Consider the following 17,361-nt stretch of genomic DNA (forward strand, 5'->3'; position numbering starts at 1 on the left):
GCTCAAGTATGCTGGAACCACAATAGAGATCAAATGTCAGGTCTAAATATTGATTATACTCAACTCAACACTTCTGGCTCACTTCTACAAGTCCACTAGTAAGTAAACCTTTAGCCCACATTTATGGCCCTGCATAGCCACCTTTTTCATCTGTTAACCCTTAACCAGTGACGTGCGGTCTGGGAGACAGCAATAAATCAAAAATTCATAAAATATTGCAACGCCATTTTTATTGTTTTGTTTAATTTTTCTTTGAGTGCTTAACTATTTTAAAACTTGTATTAAAATTTTTATACTCCCAATACAAACCAATTTATCATAAAAAATTGTGATTTGAAGCAGGATCAAAAAACTGATGCCAAAAACACTTGAGTTATAATTATTATATTTATATATCAATATTTCGCCAGATTCAAAGAAGGCCTTAAATGTTAAAGTTGGAAGGCTAAGTAGTAAGTAGCCATGAAATTTATCCCGTTTATTCCTTTTCTTGATACATTCTTCGCAAGTGACGTGCGGTCTCACAGACCGCTAATCGAGTTCAATTGCAAATTTACAGAAATTAATATAAGGAATGTTAAATTTTAAGAGTGGGATGTCCTTGTTATGCAAAAATATGAAGCTAACGAGAATTATAGATATTTTGAAATTTTAATTTTGAAAATATTCATAATTTTAGAAACGCAGCGGTCTCTCAGACCGGTTAAGGGTTAAAAACAGAAGAGTCAATTATCAACCACACAATAGACGGTGTTGATCTTTTTGTTAAAGAAGAAGGCTTAACACAAAATAATTTGAAGTATATTTATTTTCCACGTCACACATTACACAAAATAATTTATCAAAATGGAAGACGAGATAAATGGTTTCATTTTTAACACATTCTTCATTTACATCAAATGTTTGTTATGCATACTTGCACAGAAATTCAGCCTTGTAAGTTCATTTCCCAAAAACCTTCCACACTTCAATGAAAAATTAGTCCACACTTTTCCCAACAAGGCTAGTTGAACAACAGGATGCCTTTGAAAGAAGTACAATGATAAATTTTGTTCCATGCTTGTGAAATCTCTACGTCCGAGCATCTCTTTATCAGAGAATGCAGTTGTAAATACTTCTCTTAGCACATAAATATTATCATCTATGTTAAGGTACAGTGGACACATTCAGGGTCTACAACACAACTGTAATGTTTTCCTAGGAGTGGTCCATTATCATGTGCTTTCCCAGGCATCTGATTCATTCCCTCAACTTCTAAAATCACAACCAAGAGTCACTATTTAATACGGAGGACTGTTTGCAATGAGATTCAATCTTCATTGCAGCTATACGCTTTGCTTCCCATTATTTGATCGTGAAGTTCCACTCAAATCACAGATGACAGTAAGTGTTGCTCAGCAAAATCCATGCCTTTAGGCTGCAAAATAAATAGTACTTCACTTTCACTGAGCAATAATTGACCCTAAAGTCATACTATTGGCATAAACTTGGCTTCAGATATTTAAGAAATGTTAAATTATAACATATGGCTTAAAAATGAAGTAGTATCAAAAAGCCATTAATTGAGATGCTCTTTGCTAACACTATCACTAATATAGTGAATGAAAAGAAAAAAAATGAGCACACGAAATCAAATTTTAAAATTAAAACGAATGCACACATACCATTTTTCCAAAGAGAATCAAACATATTGACTTATGTTGCATCTTGGGTAATGGAAATCAGCATTTCTCTCGGGAAATAGAGATTCACTGAAATCTGAAGACATTTTTGCACACTCTACCCCTTGGAAGAAGCAGACGGTCACTGAAGATGGTTCTGAAAAAGCATTAAGTTAAGAGCCTTGATTATAACTTATCTGTAATAATTTTTTAGCCATCCAATAAAATATGATTGCATCTTAAAGTTGTAAGGCTAGTGCAAATGCTTCAGTAAGTTTTTAGATGGATGCATTTGCATGAGTGGTATTCTCCAAGAGGTTAGACCGAATGCATGAGTTGTTAGATGAAAAGGTGTTAGTACTTCGAGACCACAATTTACCATTGTGATAGTATCTCAAGGTTAGCCAGATAACGCTGAGTCAATGATCGTGATGACATTTTTTGTGGCCAATGCAAGCACATTGTTAGATCAGGTGCAAATCCCAACAGCAGAAGTTGGTCCGCACTTAATACAATTTTCAGGATGGCATTTTTGGTGGTTTCTTCTAGCAGTATCAGCAATCCTGAGGATTGTACAAATTCAGACCAACTTTGACTGCTTGACAAGCAAGTTGACCTGAAAATACTGCGGGCATAAGCCATGAAACATTCTCACCAAAATACGCATTACCCTGAAAACATGGATGCACTATCACAATGCTGCAGCTAATCCTTCAAAAGAATGAACTTGCAACTAGGAATACAAGCAAACAAGTTAAGAAACAATGCAACAGAACATGCAAAGCAGTCATTTTTATAATAGATGGAGCAAGATCCTGGGTGGAGGGAAAGGTAAAATGAATCCCATGCCATTATTAGGGTGACATATGCTACCAGCAAAACTCTTTTAAATGACGTTGAGGCACACGTAAATGTGATTTTCTACTGTTTATTTATAAAGTCCCTTCACTCAGAGTCAACTCCTTGGTACTTTCAAGGCATGCTGTTCATAAATGATAATTGCTAGAATTAGCTGCGCCAGAAAATGTATAACAACAACAAATGAAATAGCATTTTCCTTGTGAATAAGTTGTAATGTAAGTCTTGCGTGGCCAACCAGGTTAGAGTTGGCTCCATGCTGACATTTCAACGCCTGAATGCTCTAGTCCTCAAGGAATGAGTCTCTTTCCAATTTTTGGTCTGTTTTTTATAGCTCAAGGTGGCGGAGTAGCCACATGATTGATTTATTTTTCCCATTGATTCTTTTCGTGCATTGTGATTGGTGCTTAGTTGTGGCTTATCCATTTGAAAACCTGTGTCACAGTTCATCAATATCTCCCCCAACCTGATAGCAATTGGCTCCATCAATATAGGGTCCAAGTGAACAGCCAAATACCGTATAAGCGCGTGTAAGAGGCGCACCTTTTTTCCCAGAAATTGCAGCCGAAAATGGGGGTGCGCCTCTTACACAAACTTCTTATCTTCCCCCCCTCCACTTCACCGGTCGCAAGTCCAAGGGGAACTGAGTGGCCTTGGTTTTCAACGTGAGTCAGTCATCTGAAATCCTGGGTCAAAAACAAGTGGTAGGCAGGGAGTTTCTCCCTTAGTGACGTATTTTTAAAATGCTCCTGCTTACTTTTCTTGTAAGCATCGCGCCGTCTCTTTGGTACCCCAGAAGTGAACGTGGAAAAGATCGCGAGGGGTTTTTTGCTCCGGAGGGCATGCTAAATTTACTGCCACAAGTGGGCATCCCGCGGCATTTATACTGCATATAGTAATCACTTATCAAACGTAGCGAAACTCGTAGTTTTGAAGGACATACCTGGTTAATAGTCAACATCTGTCTTGCCGAGCAATTTCCATTATGCTGAGGACCTGATTTTTCAAAAATCATCTTCAGACGCTAATATGAGGATTTTTGCAACTGAAAATTATATTGGTGTCAAAACCTGCGGTTCGCAGCATTGAAAGAGGAAATTTCGATAACTATCGAAATTCCAGGCAGATGTCCGCAGCACCGCACGATAGGATAAAAAAATGCCGCAAAATTTTTTTTCTTTATAGCTTCGATGCTCAAAATAGGGGTGCGCCTCTTACACACGCTTATTCGGTAATTCTCCATTATATACAGCGCTTCGGGTAACTGACTGACTGATGGATACAAATTCCCGACCACTTCTAGAAGTGCTGGAGAGCTGAAATTTGGCACGCGTGCGGGGAATCCGAAATGATTCGGAGGAAAAATCCGAAAACCGGAAGTTTCTGCCACGTGTAGTCGCTAGGACGACAAAATGGCCGAAATCGCGCCTTTTCCGGGGACCGTCTCTCGGTTTTTATTTTACTGCACGCGAATGGTACGTGCTATGTGAATGGTTAATGCAGGTTTTGAAAGCTAATAAACTTGAGCATGTAATGATACAATGTTATTAGTATCTTTTAAAGAAAATGACTGCCAAAATGGCGTCCAAAAATTGGTTTTTTGAAAATAATTTCATTCCTTCTGCTCCCGTCGACTTATTTTCAGGTGAATGATAACAAAAATGATTATTATATATGCTTACATAATTCTCCATTTAACCTAAGCAACAATTTGTCTTTGTGACCACTGGTTGTCGAGAAAAAAATTAAAATATGCCAAAAATCACCAAAAAGTAAAATTTCCATAAGTTTATCACAAGACTTCGTCCGGTTTTTCACGACCGATGTTGTTAGGACTTAGTATATACATAAAACTATGCATGTCCTTTCAGAAAAAGTGAACATTTTTACAAAATTGCTATCGATAAACCAGCAAAAAATTAAAAATGGCGGACACTTCCAATTTCTCCCGGGATATTGTTTACTATTTATCGTTACACAGGCGAAACATTTCCGTCACACGAAACGTTGTCATATATATTGAAAGCCAATAAATGTCGCGACCTACTTATGTAATTTTTGAAGTTAATTTCTAAGTAAAACGCTTTCAAAATGGCGTCCAAAAATCGATTTCTTGGAAAATATTTCATATTTTCCATTGCCGTTGGCCTAATTTTGTGAGTAGGACAACGAAAATGATTATTATATATGTTCATAACATCCTTTACGAAATGTAGGTAACAATTTTCTTTCGTCGTCCTTGGTTACTCGAAAAAAAATTAAAATATTCCGAAAATCACCGAAAATTACGATTTCCAAAAGATTAACACAAGATTTTGTCAATTTTTACCTGACTGATTTCTTTCAAACTTTGTAGTTACATACAACTATGCATTGTCTTTCATAAAACATAAACATTTTATAAATGATTCAATGGATTAAACCATGAAAAAATAAAAATGGCGGGCACTACTCACTTTTTTCAGGGGGTCTGGATTGCTTTTTATTGTATTACTCTCGAAATATGGATGTCACAGGGCATACTTCTTTTAGATATGACAGTAAATGAATATGACCATATAGTATCGTCATCTTTAACCCCCCTGAAACCCCCTAAAAAATTAAAATATGCATATAATTAGCCTTTTCGGGTGCATTCGTCACAATTCCGCCGCTTTTCCAATCCTTACCACTCAACGCTAAGGAATTGATGTGGACGATTGATGACCGCTGGCAGTAAAAATCTATTAACCCCCGGTAAACCCACATACACCCCCCCAAAAAATAAAATTTTGCACATAGGTCTAATTTTTGGGTACTTTTCGTGACTATTCCACCACCCCCAACGACTCATCCCCGCGGAATTTATGTGAACGGATGGTGACCACCAGGAGTACACACATTTAAACCCCCGGTATCCCCCTGAAATCCCCCCTCCCAATTGTAAAATGTGTCATTTAGTCTCCTATTTGGGAACTTCTCGCAAACATTACGCCGCACTACCCGTCCCCTCTGAGCTCTAGATCCGGAATATTTGGTGAGGGCGAGCCACCGTAAACCATACGGGGAAAAATACCAGAAAACCCCCGATCACCTCCTGGAACATCGCCGAAAAAAAAATAAATTTTAAAGTCGCCTTTCCGAATAGTACTCGTCACAATTTAACCGGTGCCCCTACCACTTATTAAAACCCCCGATAACTCCGTGAAACCTCCCAAAAATGCCTAATAAATCGCCTCTCCAGATAAAAGAATCGTCAGACGGACCCCTAGCACTTATCGGCACGGAATTTATGAGAACGATTTGTGACCACTGGTTTAACACAAGTATAAACCCCCGGTATTCCGTTGGAACCCCCGCAAAAAGTGAAAAACTTGCCATTAAGTCTTCTTTTATGGGTACTTGTCGCCACTATTACTCCGCATGGCACTACCCTTTACAATCATCGCTACGTGATCACTGTGGACGATTAGTGACCGCATGCATAACACATTAAAACCCCCGAATCCCCCTGGGCACCCCTCTCGGTGGAGAAGATCATTAATGAGGACTAAGCGGAGCAGCCGCGGGGGGGCTCCTCGACCCCAAGGCGGCGAAGCCGCCCCACAACGAGGAACGGCGAAGCCGTTCCGAGGAGTGACTGGCGTAGGCGAGGGGGAGCTTCAGTAACCCTCGGGCGGCGAAGCCGCCCCGACGTTCAAGCGGCGCAGCCGCTGTAGACTCCACCCACCTCAACTCACACAAAACCCCTGGGCGGCGAAGCCGCCCTCCAGCGAGGAACGGCGAAGCCGTTTCGAGGAATGACTGGGGCGCCTCCCTACCCCCTGGCCGGCGAAGCCGGCCCCTAGCTGAGGTGAGATTATTCTAACTTTAAAAGTCTTCGAGCGACCACAAATGTAGACGGCGAAGCCGGAACCGGGGTTTTTAAGGGGCGGAGCCCCTTAACGAGCGCGCGGAGCGTGCGAGTTTAATTATCTCCAACTGGACTTTGTGACCATGAAAAAGGGGAAAATAAACCAATCAGGAGGCACCACCAAAATTAGCTACACAAGTGCAAACAAAAGTTATCACTCATTCCCAGAGGACAGCGGCTGAGTCAGCAGTGAAGAAACATTAGCATGGCACCAGCTGTAACTCGATTACATATAAGCCTGAGTGTGTTTCACCCAAAGGGAGAAGCCCAGTCCCCACTCATGATAAGCCTAGCAGCTAATTTTATCCATAATCATATTCAAAAGCAAATAGGATTGAAATCAATCAAGATGTAGGCTGCAAGGCTCCAGAATAACTACAGTTCTGTGCAGTGGCATTACACACCCATGAAGGGGACTTTAAAGTCGCAACTAGTGAAACAATTTGCATCCTCTACATTTAATTTTTACCCATAACACTCCTCTCTTTTTTTTGGTCACTTATCAATCAGTGCCTAGTAAGGCATTCATTAACATATCTTAAGTTAATTGTATGCAATCACTCCATCTCAGGCTGGTACTATGAAAACCATTATGTACTTGTTGCATAAAAATTCTACAGTAAATTGAAACTGATGTGTGGCCATCCCTCTCATATTGCGTAGGCAGACTCCATGGGGCCTGAGGGGGCCCGAGCCCCATGTAAGATTCGTTTGGGGGGGCGGAGCCCCCTCAATATTTCAAGAAAATAATTAAGTTTTGTTTTAAATTAATTAAATTATGCTTTGTGAAATCACAAAAATATATTGGTAATTTTTATTTCCCATGTTTGACGATAGTTACCTTTTAAAATAAATTCAACAATGTGTTAAAACAAATAATTATAAGGTGAAGCAGGCTGACTGAATCAGGTGATGTGAATCATGATAGTGTTTCGGTGCTGCGACACACTTTGAATTTAACCTTTTCCCAGGGCAAGACCTCGGATATGGGCCCCCCCAATTATTTTATAACTCAGCACCCCTGTGTGTAGGTCAACAGTGGGTATGGCCACGTGATATTATTAAGAAATTTCATGCTTAGATTATCAATCTAAATTTACACTATAAGTCCATTGGGAGCAATCTATTAGTGGAGTATTAAAAGCAACTGAGTCTGTACTCCTCATGCAACTATTGTATTAACACACAAAGAGATGTCTACGCTAAGCTGCTGTACAGCCAAAAACACTTTCATAATGGGTAATTGAGAGATCATAGAGGCAAGGTAGCACCATAAATGGTGAGTCAGTAGAGAATTTTAGGAAACCCAGTAACTGTTCCTGGGTACTTAAGTTGTAAGTCAAAACCTTTTCTTTTACAAAAAAGTTCTTTTAAAATGAGCAATCAAAAGGTAAGGGCGGATGTAACTTTTAACCTCTTATATATACAAGTATGCAAGCTAGTACACAATTATTCTTATTATTTGCTAGCAAATTACACTACAAGGCAGATTTGAACGCACAAACTGGCTAGACAACAGTTTGGTAAACAAGACAGCCCAATAACAACATATTCACTGGGGCTAAATGAACTCCATGTCAGAAAGATAGTCAAAGCCAATGATAGGTATTCACATGGAACTTGAGACCTCTAAGAAAACCATCACTTATAAATAAATATTTGAATGCTGTAGAATACTTAACCTTATGTGCATGGTATGAAATTATGAAAATTTTCACGGTAACATGAGTAAACATAATGAGAAAAAAGTAGCGGTCTTACCCTCCTGTCTAATCCTTTTGACCTCAGTGTGTAATTCAGTCACTCCGTCCCAATTGCGTTTACCAAGTATGGTAAAACTTTTATACTTAGAATCATCTTCAGCGTATGATTTCTGCCACCTATATGGTTCGAAAGAAGTACCGTTAGCTATAATTTCATGGCAAGATGAACCCCCTTCTCCCTCCTCTGAATTTAATTCATCCATGTCCATCTGACAGTCCACCTCTGTTACCAAAGCCAAGGATAACGGCTGAAATCCGTAATAGCCATTCGAAACAAAATATGCGGCACAGCCGCTCTCGATCTCCTGGCTTTTGCCAGTTCCACTCTCTATGGATTGGATAGATCCCGTCTCTGCATCATGGCTTTGAGTTGGGTCAGCGTGAGCTTCATATCTGTCAAGAACGGAATCTGAGCCAGGGATACTTCGGCTGGTATTTCGGAAGGCCGGTGACCTCTCCTCGCACGAAAGTGCGGGAGTGGGTACAGCAACATCCGTGTAATTCCCACTCATGTTATCAAATCTGAAACATATTACCAATAAACAAAATTATCTACCATTCTATCGAATATTTCATTCAGTATAACAAGAAAAATACCTAAATGAAATAAGTTTACCTGTGTAAATGTAGTACACAAATATTATCACCTGGTGATGATAACTAAAGGAAATAAAGCAAACGAAATATTAATTATAAAACAGAGAAAAAATGCCAGCAATCTTTCCCTCAGTCTTAATATATCCCCTCATGCACAGAGCGGCACAGAGTTTATTTGGCTTTTGCTCCAATAGCGAAAGCTCTCAACAACATTCGAAAGGGGGAAACAGGGAAACTAAAGTGTGAAGTGAAGGGCTAGATTCTCGGTTCCGGATAAATAAAAAAAGTCTATACTATTTTGTTTATTTTAGCTCTCTTTGCGTATTATTTATAGTATCAAATATGGTTAAAATTTATAAATTATACTCCAAACACACGTAGTTACGAGGAAAATGCGATAACTATTACTAGTACGTTTTCTCAACGCCGAGATTCTCCTTCGTTCCCCTCGGTAATTTTCCACCGGCAGTCGCTGGAAATTCTAGCGGTTCCCGCTGCTATCCCGCGTGCGAACAGCTGTTTCTTCAGTGGTCTGTTTACTGGTTTTCAGAACGATCGAAGGGGAATTTTTTTCCTTCTTTTTCTAAAATTTACTTCATCAAACCCCACCCTCTTTCCTATGCATTAAGATTTTTCCATAATCATGTTTCATGCTATCGCAATCATTATACCCAGAAAATATAATTGTAGTATTTGCGTAGCTTATCGGTTGAATTTAAGAGTAGGAATTAAAACCCGGGAAGTTATCTAAATCATCATCTACTGTAATACGGATGCCGCTGGCTATGCTCGAATCGATGGTTGACTCATAGAACAGGGGCCGTATTCTGTAACTCCAAACCGATCGGTGCGGCACCGATTCGTCGGGTGCGACGTCACACCGACTCCCGGTAAGGAGTCGTGTGATTCTGTACGAACCCGGTCGGTGCGGCACCGACGAGAGGACGGGAGATCGTCGGTAGCCGTACCGACAGCAAAGAGGTGTCGGTACGGCCACCGACTAGTGGGTTTCATGAATTCCCCGGTGCGCATTGTACGTTTTATTTTGTTTTTACCTCATCACCGAGTAAATAATGAGGTTTTCTCCAATGTTATCTTTTTCTGCCCCTTCGAATACGCCTCTATAATTCACTGTGTCATCATCTATATTAATTACCTTGACAGAAATATAAGATAATGGTTAATAAAAATGAGGTTTGCTAACATATAATGACTCTCTCATTTATGTTACCGCACTTTCACTCGCTTGTAATAGGCTTTATTTCTCTCTATCATCATTTACTTGCTCCTTTGACATAAAAAAGATATTTTTGATTAAATATGAGTTTTGCCGCAATGTTATCACTTTATCTCACTCTGAATAGGCAACTATTATTTCACTCAATCATCATTTGGCGTTTCTCTCGGAATAGAAATAAGATCTTTTTATTTAAGTATGAAGTTTGCCACAACGGTATCAGTTTCTTTCATTATTAACGGGCAACTATATTTCATTTCATCGTCAGCCATTGATTCCCTTGACGATAAAAGAAGATATTTGTTAATAAGTATGAGGTTTACCGCAATATTATCATTTTCTCTCACTTGGAATGCGCAACTTATACATATGTATTTCACCCAATCACAATTTATTTACTTCCTCGTCATTACACTTCTTTTAATTGCACCCAGCTCCATATTTTTATAACAATTTCCTAACTTGTTCCTCTAATATTACATTTGCATTTGAATCCTACGTTCACGTTCCATGGTATGCTATTTTCGTCTGCTACGGTGCCAATGGCATAATCTTCCGTTGATAACATTTATACGGAACTTACTTAATGACAACTATATTACCAAATCATGAATAAATAGCATTATACGGAACCAATATTTAAAAAAAGAAACTACGATCTCAAGGATAGTTTCAATAATTCATTCCAGCAACAACAATCTCCATCACATACAAACTTTATTGTGATGTTGTAATATTGTTTCCTTCGATTCTGTAGGTACAGCATTACTACCACACATTATATAAGCATTGTTAACAACTTATCCAATATCGTTTATCTTAATCTAGCAATAAGTCGTAATTTCCGCAAATAAAAAGATTGAGAATGATGACAACAAACTGTGCCAGTGAGTCTTCACTTGTTTTTACCCTTCTTTCATTGGTGGAGACACGTGAAACTTCGGATATATTCGGATTTTACCTGTTTGGGAAGGAAGGGGAACCGTACCGACTGGTTTGAAACCGACGACCTTACAGAATCGCTGAAAGTGTCGTCGTCGGTGCGGAATCCGTTGTCGGTACGGTTTGATGTCCAGTCGGTGGGCTTGAAAGGGAAACCGACCGGTGCGGCACCGACGAAATACAGAATACGGCCCCAGCTTATCGATGACCAAATTCATATTCATATCTGATTCAGCTATATACATTATGTACATTTCAGCTGATTACTGTCCAAGTAGCAGTAATGTTTCATGGGAAACAAGCATAAAAGAAACAGTATTTCTGTCGAGGGGTGACTGGGGGTCACGGTGTTATGTAATTTCTTTGCGAAACGGGGTTTTATGGTGGGGGGTGAAGCATATAGGAGGGGAAGAAGCAGGAAGTGGTTGGGTCGGTTGGAAGGTTGAGACTTGGAGGGAGATAGCGTGGGAGGGTTGGTGTGATCCAAGAAAAGAACTTGCTCAACATCTCGAGCTTCAAGAATGAATCCGAAGTTTTTTTCGGCGGTGCATTGGTCTGAAGTATGGCTTTCTTAGGTAATTAGAAATCTTTGGTGTGGTCTCAGAAAAGAGAGTTCAAATTGAGATTTTGTTTTCATGATCACTCACTGATTCAACCAGTAGATTGATTTTAGATAAGTGAGGTTAGAGCTCACCCCGGAATACGCCACAGGTGGATGAATTCAACACATAAAGGGTAAGTGGGCCCAAAGGCGGAGTTAGATTGAGGGTCACAGGGGACCTTTACCCTACCACCAAATTTTATCAAATATTTTCCATTTTTATTGATTTATTTATTTATAATTTTGCCTTTATTGCATTTTTAAATCAGGACCTTAAAAGGCTTGTTAGAAGGTTCCGAAGTATTTACACCAGCGGCATGTTACATGGTGGAAAATAATATTAACATACATAAAACAGAAACTTAAAAAGTCTGTAACATGAATACATTTGCCATAGTATAGCATAATATTGCATTGATATAAGTAAAAAAATTCACAAATGATCATAGACATGTAGCATATTCATAAATATAGTGCTTAGTTTTAAGGGATTACAAATTCACATAATATTACAAATTATATTAATAGTGTCTACAGCTGTTCTATTTCATCTATTGTTATGAATAAAAATGAACATTTATTCTCCAAAATGCGTAAAAAAAATGGGTATTTTTTTCTTAATTTTACGCGGGAGAACCAGTGGCGGATACAGAGAAAATTCAAGGGGGGGGGGGCGCAAAAGACATCTTGAGTTACCTTTACTTTTATCGCAATAAAAAAAAAATCAAGTCACATGCAGAGCTTCAGAAATTTTAACTAAAGTGATTTAACACACATTCAAGACAATGCCATCTTATGATATAAAAAAGTTAAAATTATGGTTCTGCTATGTTTGGCAATACGGGTGGCCCCGCAAAGGGGGGGCGCGCGCCCCCTTCGCCCCCCATCTGTATCCGCCACTGGGGAGAACATCCCTCGCTACCGGAGGGAATTCTATAATCCCCAGCCCAAGTCAATTCCTACCCCCCCCCCCCCCCAATTTTGATGCGGAATCCTCCCCTGGGTGGACCAGTTCCTTTCCCCGGGCCACCTCGATCTTTGAGGATAATGATTTGGGGCGTCCGAAGGTTTCACCGAGGATTTGAACCCGGGAACAGACCACCAGTAATTTCATTTTATTATATTCATAAAATGACTTTTTATTTATTTATTTTTATACCGGAAGCTGATACCAGTGGCGCTTGCAGAGTCAGATCTCTTCGAGATAGAAAAGAATGGCTCACCTCAGTGGGGTAGCCAGGAATTTCGTTCGGGGGGTAGATTTCTGAAAAACAGGGTACTAATTGAAGGGTTTAAAATTAATTGTAAAACTATTAAGGAGGCTTCCGCGGTGATTAAATTGATGATTGGTTTTAAAACTTATCATAATCTAAAAAACTTGATTTGTGAAAGAACACTTTTTTACATTCATGATTTTTCAATATCTTGTTTTCATTTATGAAGGATAGTAATTATGTTTTCATATTTCAGGGGTGGGAGTATCCGAACTCCCCTCTCCGAACATCCCCTCTCGCCACGCCACTGCTTCACCCCCTGTTAAGCGACTCTGTAGGTGGCTGGCAGGGTAATATGTGGATGTAAGTCTGGAGTGCGGTGCAATATTAATATCGCATCTTAATATACCATATAAGCGCGGCAGTTGCTTGATTAGTTCATTGCTTGGCTTCAAAGTATTTACCATTCTTTCTATGGCGGGTTTCCCATGCCTAACTTTGGATTCCCAACTTGTTGTAGCGGTAATTACGTAGCACCGAATATAGCCGTTGAGTGATTTTGACTGAAAGCGAGAAATTACGCATGGATGTCAACCGATTTCAACGACCACGCGTTGTATCATTTAATGGCCATCAATAGTTGTACTAATAATCTACCGGGGGCAGATTAAGGTGTTTGCTTTGGTTACTTATTTCTTTTTTCGGTGTTGGTGCGCTTCATTACTTACCTCGGTGCCTCCGTATTGTGCAATACCTCCCAGTGATAAGGAGGCGTCCGCATGAGGTGATTTAGGCGATTTGGATGCCCCCTCACCCTTTAGTGAGATTTGGATCGACACCCTCCACCTCTCCCTCCAATCTATCGCGAGATTGTTCAAAATGCGTATTTTCAGAGTAAATACTTTAATATTCCCTACTGAAAATCTCAATAGGATTTCGTTGTCCTAAGGTAATTTGACAATGGGAAACGATTTTTCCTATAGGAAATTTTTATGTTCCTATAGGAATATAAAAATTTCCTATCGGAAAAATCGTTTCCCATTGTCAAATTACTATGGAAAAACGAAATCCCATTGAGATTTTCAATAGGGTTATAGTTAATCTTTTCTTAATTGCTTTTAATTTGTAAAAATACAATTGTTTTATTATTTATAATAGAGAAACTTGTTTTGCTCATTTCAACCCAGTTTTCTCACAGTTTCACGCTATTTATTGTGGAAAAAAGGTACGTGATACTTTCCATACCCCACACGTGAGATTGGGTGAGAATCGGCTTGACTCCCTCCCCCCCTAAACGCCTCACGGTGTGGTTTTTGGAGGAGGCGATCGACAGCTTAGGTCATTCGCGCCATGAGGGAGGGGTAGGTAAGGAAGGGTGGAGAGAAACCCGGTGTCGGCATTAGCCTGCTCTTAACTGAAGGCGCCAAGGGGACCACGGCTTAACGTCCCATCGGACGGACGAAGTGTTGAGCTTGAAATGTTCTCCACACAACACTCAAGCAGGGCAGTCTCTGAAAATTCTCTGCCACCGCCGGGATTTGAACCTGAGTCCACAGGGTGGGTAGCCAACACTCTAGCCACCACACCAACCCGATACCTTGCGCCTCAAGTAATTAATGGATGTTGCGTCCGAAGCCTGATATACAAAGAGAAGTGGGAAGTGGCTTTAGATATTCATTAATTATTTTTAAAATGTTTTCGGTAAACTGGTGAAATAAAAACTTGAGAGCCACATTAAAAATTGCCATCTTTTAAATTTTTCCTGGAATTCCGGAGGTGTGGGAGATGGTCTTCACTTACTTCGCCACTGGTATCCGTAAGCCTCTGAAAATGGGAGTTATCACCGTTGGGTAGGAACTATCCCCCTTATTTTAAACAGGGGATCCAAAAATTACGAATATATGGGTCTTAAAATGGCCTTAGGATGGTGTTATAAACTCCTGAGGCTCCGGGTCGTTCGACATCTATGTACATCGACACCTATTTTGGACGGTCGTTAAAAAATGGGCCGTCCACATTCCAATAGCGTGCAATTGGAGGATATAGGAGCTGGAATACTGACCGACGACGAGCCGGTACCGATAAAAATTCGATTGATCACTACAACCAAGCAAGTGATCGGTTGACCGGTTAAAATCCGGCATAAGTGCAAGAAGCGCTCCACCGATAAAATATCGGCAGGATTATTAACGGTTGTCCAAAATCGGTGCGTGCGTGAAAGGAGCCTTATATTGCGAGTGCTTAATTCACAAAAAAAAAGATTTGCATTATTCCCTTTAAGCTTCATTACTTTGATTATTGAAGATGGAAAATGAACTATCTTCGTGCATGTAGTATTTTTTTCGACCCAGTGACTTCATGGCAAAATTAGCGATGCCAGAACGCAATTTCCTTAACACTTTTAGAAGTGAGATATTACTCTGTGTATTTTATTTATTACAAGTTATTATTTACATTTTTTGTGTTATCCAATGCCGGAAAGCCGTAAAACTCACCATTTTGAACCGTTAATCTTAAAATTCCGCAATTTATTAATCTCGCACCTACCGCTTATCCTGGTGGGTATTCCATACCCCCACACACCCCGGTATTAGTTGCTCCTAAACCCCCCCAGCCTTAATTCCTAGCTACGCCCCTGACACCACTGATGATACCACCAAATCATTTTTCTTTTCCGCTTCCAGGGAGCCCGGAAGGAACCTCCAAAAACGTTCTGAGCATTAGGAGAGGGAGGATAGGGATGGCATTACCTGACTGCCTCATTTTGAGTAAATTAGACGTCTTGAGTCTGCCTAACTTATGCATCTAGAGAACTGAGAAACGGCAAGGAAAGTTTTATCTTGAAATACTATAGATAAAACTGGCCCTTTTTGTGATGAGAAATTTTTAAAAAGTTGACATTATAAAACCGAGATTATATGCATATGTGTACCATATGTACATGTGTGCATATGTATATGTAAAAGTTAAAAAATGCTTTCTTAGTGATTATCGAGGCCGTTTTACCTAGTTGCGCACGTTAAAACTGCATTTCTCTCTCAATATGGCGTGCCATTGTACGAATGCTTTCGAACGAAATTAGAACGGGATATATTGCCATCTTGCATCCATGACTACTCGCATGCGTGCCAGCAATTCACCGCTTTACACGACGCATTTCGACTGCGCCTTCATATATACTCCGATTCTACAATAGGGTAGTTTCCTTCATCAAAGAAAACGAAAGGCATTGTTTGCGATACGTTACCCACAATAAATGTATTCACAATATACAAATTATTTGGTTTTAGAAATCCCAGTTTAGACGAATGCTAAGGGTCAATTTTAAAAGGCCAGATTGGCGCCCTTGCGATGCCACTCCACGTACGTCACAGGGACCTCGATTCTATAGATTCTATACGAGTAGTTTGAAATTTCTGAGATTACCAATGCATGCATGTGGCACAGAGCTCAGGGAAACATCTCTTAATAATCACCTATTAAAACTGCCTGTGGTCGGAATTCATCATTGTAATCATCCGCTCATATACTTCACGAGTACCTAGTATTTTATCTTCCCCGTTGCAAAATTATTCATAATGGTTTTCCTGTTAATTCATTGTCAGTTACGTTCAGAAGAGCATTCAGTGAACGGGGATGAGAACGGACGACATGTACTAAGTTATGATAATGATGGAAAAATGTCGGTCAAAGTAGATTTTTCGAGCAATCGATTTTTAATCGAAATGAAAAGCTCGAATTTTGTAAAAAAAAATTGAAATTTGAAGTAAAATATCAATTAATGGAAAAAATCGACGGTTTTTAAAAATACAGTTCGGTTAAAAACATTATTAATTCTAAAAACACTCAAAATACACACTCCAGTAGCAGAAAAAATCCAAAAAATCCACATAAAATTCTTGAATTTTTAGAAGCAAAAATTCACAAAACACACACATTAAAGTTTGGGGATCTCCGGTTGAAACCATTCAGCTTCACTAACATTTTTAAAAAAGGTCAACTTACTGAGATACTTTCTTGGTTATCGAGTGCGCTCCTTTCCAATTTTACGGGACTTCGAGAAAATTCTTTCACATGGGACGAATGACGTTTTCATACTCAGCACTCTGATCACGAAACGGTGCGTGTTGGTGTATTCACCATTATCTACATCTAGGCGCTGCTGAATGAAAGAAAATGGTCAAGATCGAAGCTGAAAATCGAGTTTGGAACGAAACTCATACCGAAAGATCGTAACTCGATCTCGACATCATCGATCTTTGAGTATTAAAACTCGATTTTCGATTGCATTCGAAATCGATTTTTCGTTCACTAAATAAATGATGAGGGATGATCACTAAATAATGAGTTGCAGCCTTAGTAGCTAGGATGTGAGGGGTTTCCTCTTTCATAGATACCTGCCTAGAGTTATTTTACCGGACGGATAGACATGGGCATTCGTTTTTTACTCGAACAAGTATATTAAATGCTTAGCGGGAATGTTAAATTACTTGTTTCCTTTAAAATAACCGCACACCCCCTTTTATCCGCATTCCCTTTAACTTCCCCCTTGTTTTTCGGGTAATTCTTGCCAACCAAGAGTCACTCCAACCCGCA

General features: G+C 39.6%; 1 long non-coding RNA gene across 1 annotated transcript; it reads right to left on the minus strand.

The window, feature by feature from the left end:
• Window positions 1-790: 790 nt before the first annotated feature.
• LOC124162307 lies at window positions 791-9,009 on the minus strand. The gene is made up of 4 exons (XR_006865535.1): window positions 8,791-9,009; window positions 8,173-8,696; window positions 1,665-1,818; window positions 791-1,417 (listed from the first exon to the last, which is right to left on the minus strand). It is a non-coding gene; the product is annotated as an uncharacterized LOC124162307 (long non-coding RNA).
• Between the last annotated feature and the right edge of the window lie 8,352 nt (window positions 9,010-17,361).

The sequence above is a fragment of the Ischnura elegans genome, chromosome 7 (assembly GCF_921293095.1).
Source record: "Ischnura elegans chromosome 7, ioIscEleg1.1, whole genome shotgun sequence".
In the NCBI taxonomy this organism is placed as follows: domain Eukaryota; kingdom Metazoa; phylum Arthropoda; class Insecta; order Odonata; family Coenagrionidae; genus Ischnura; species Ischnura elegans.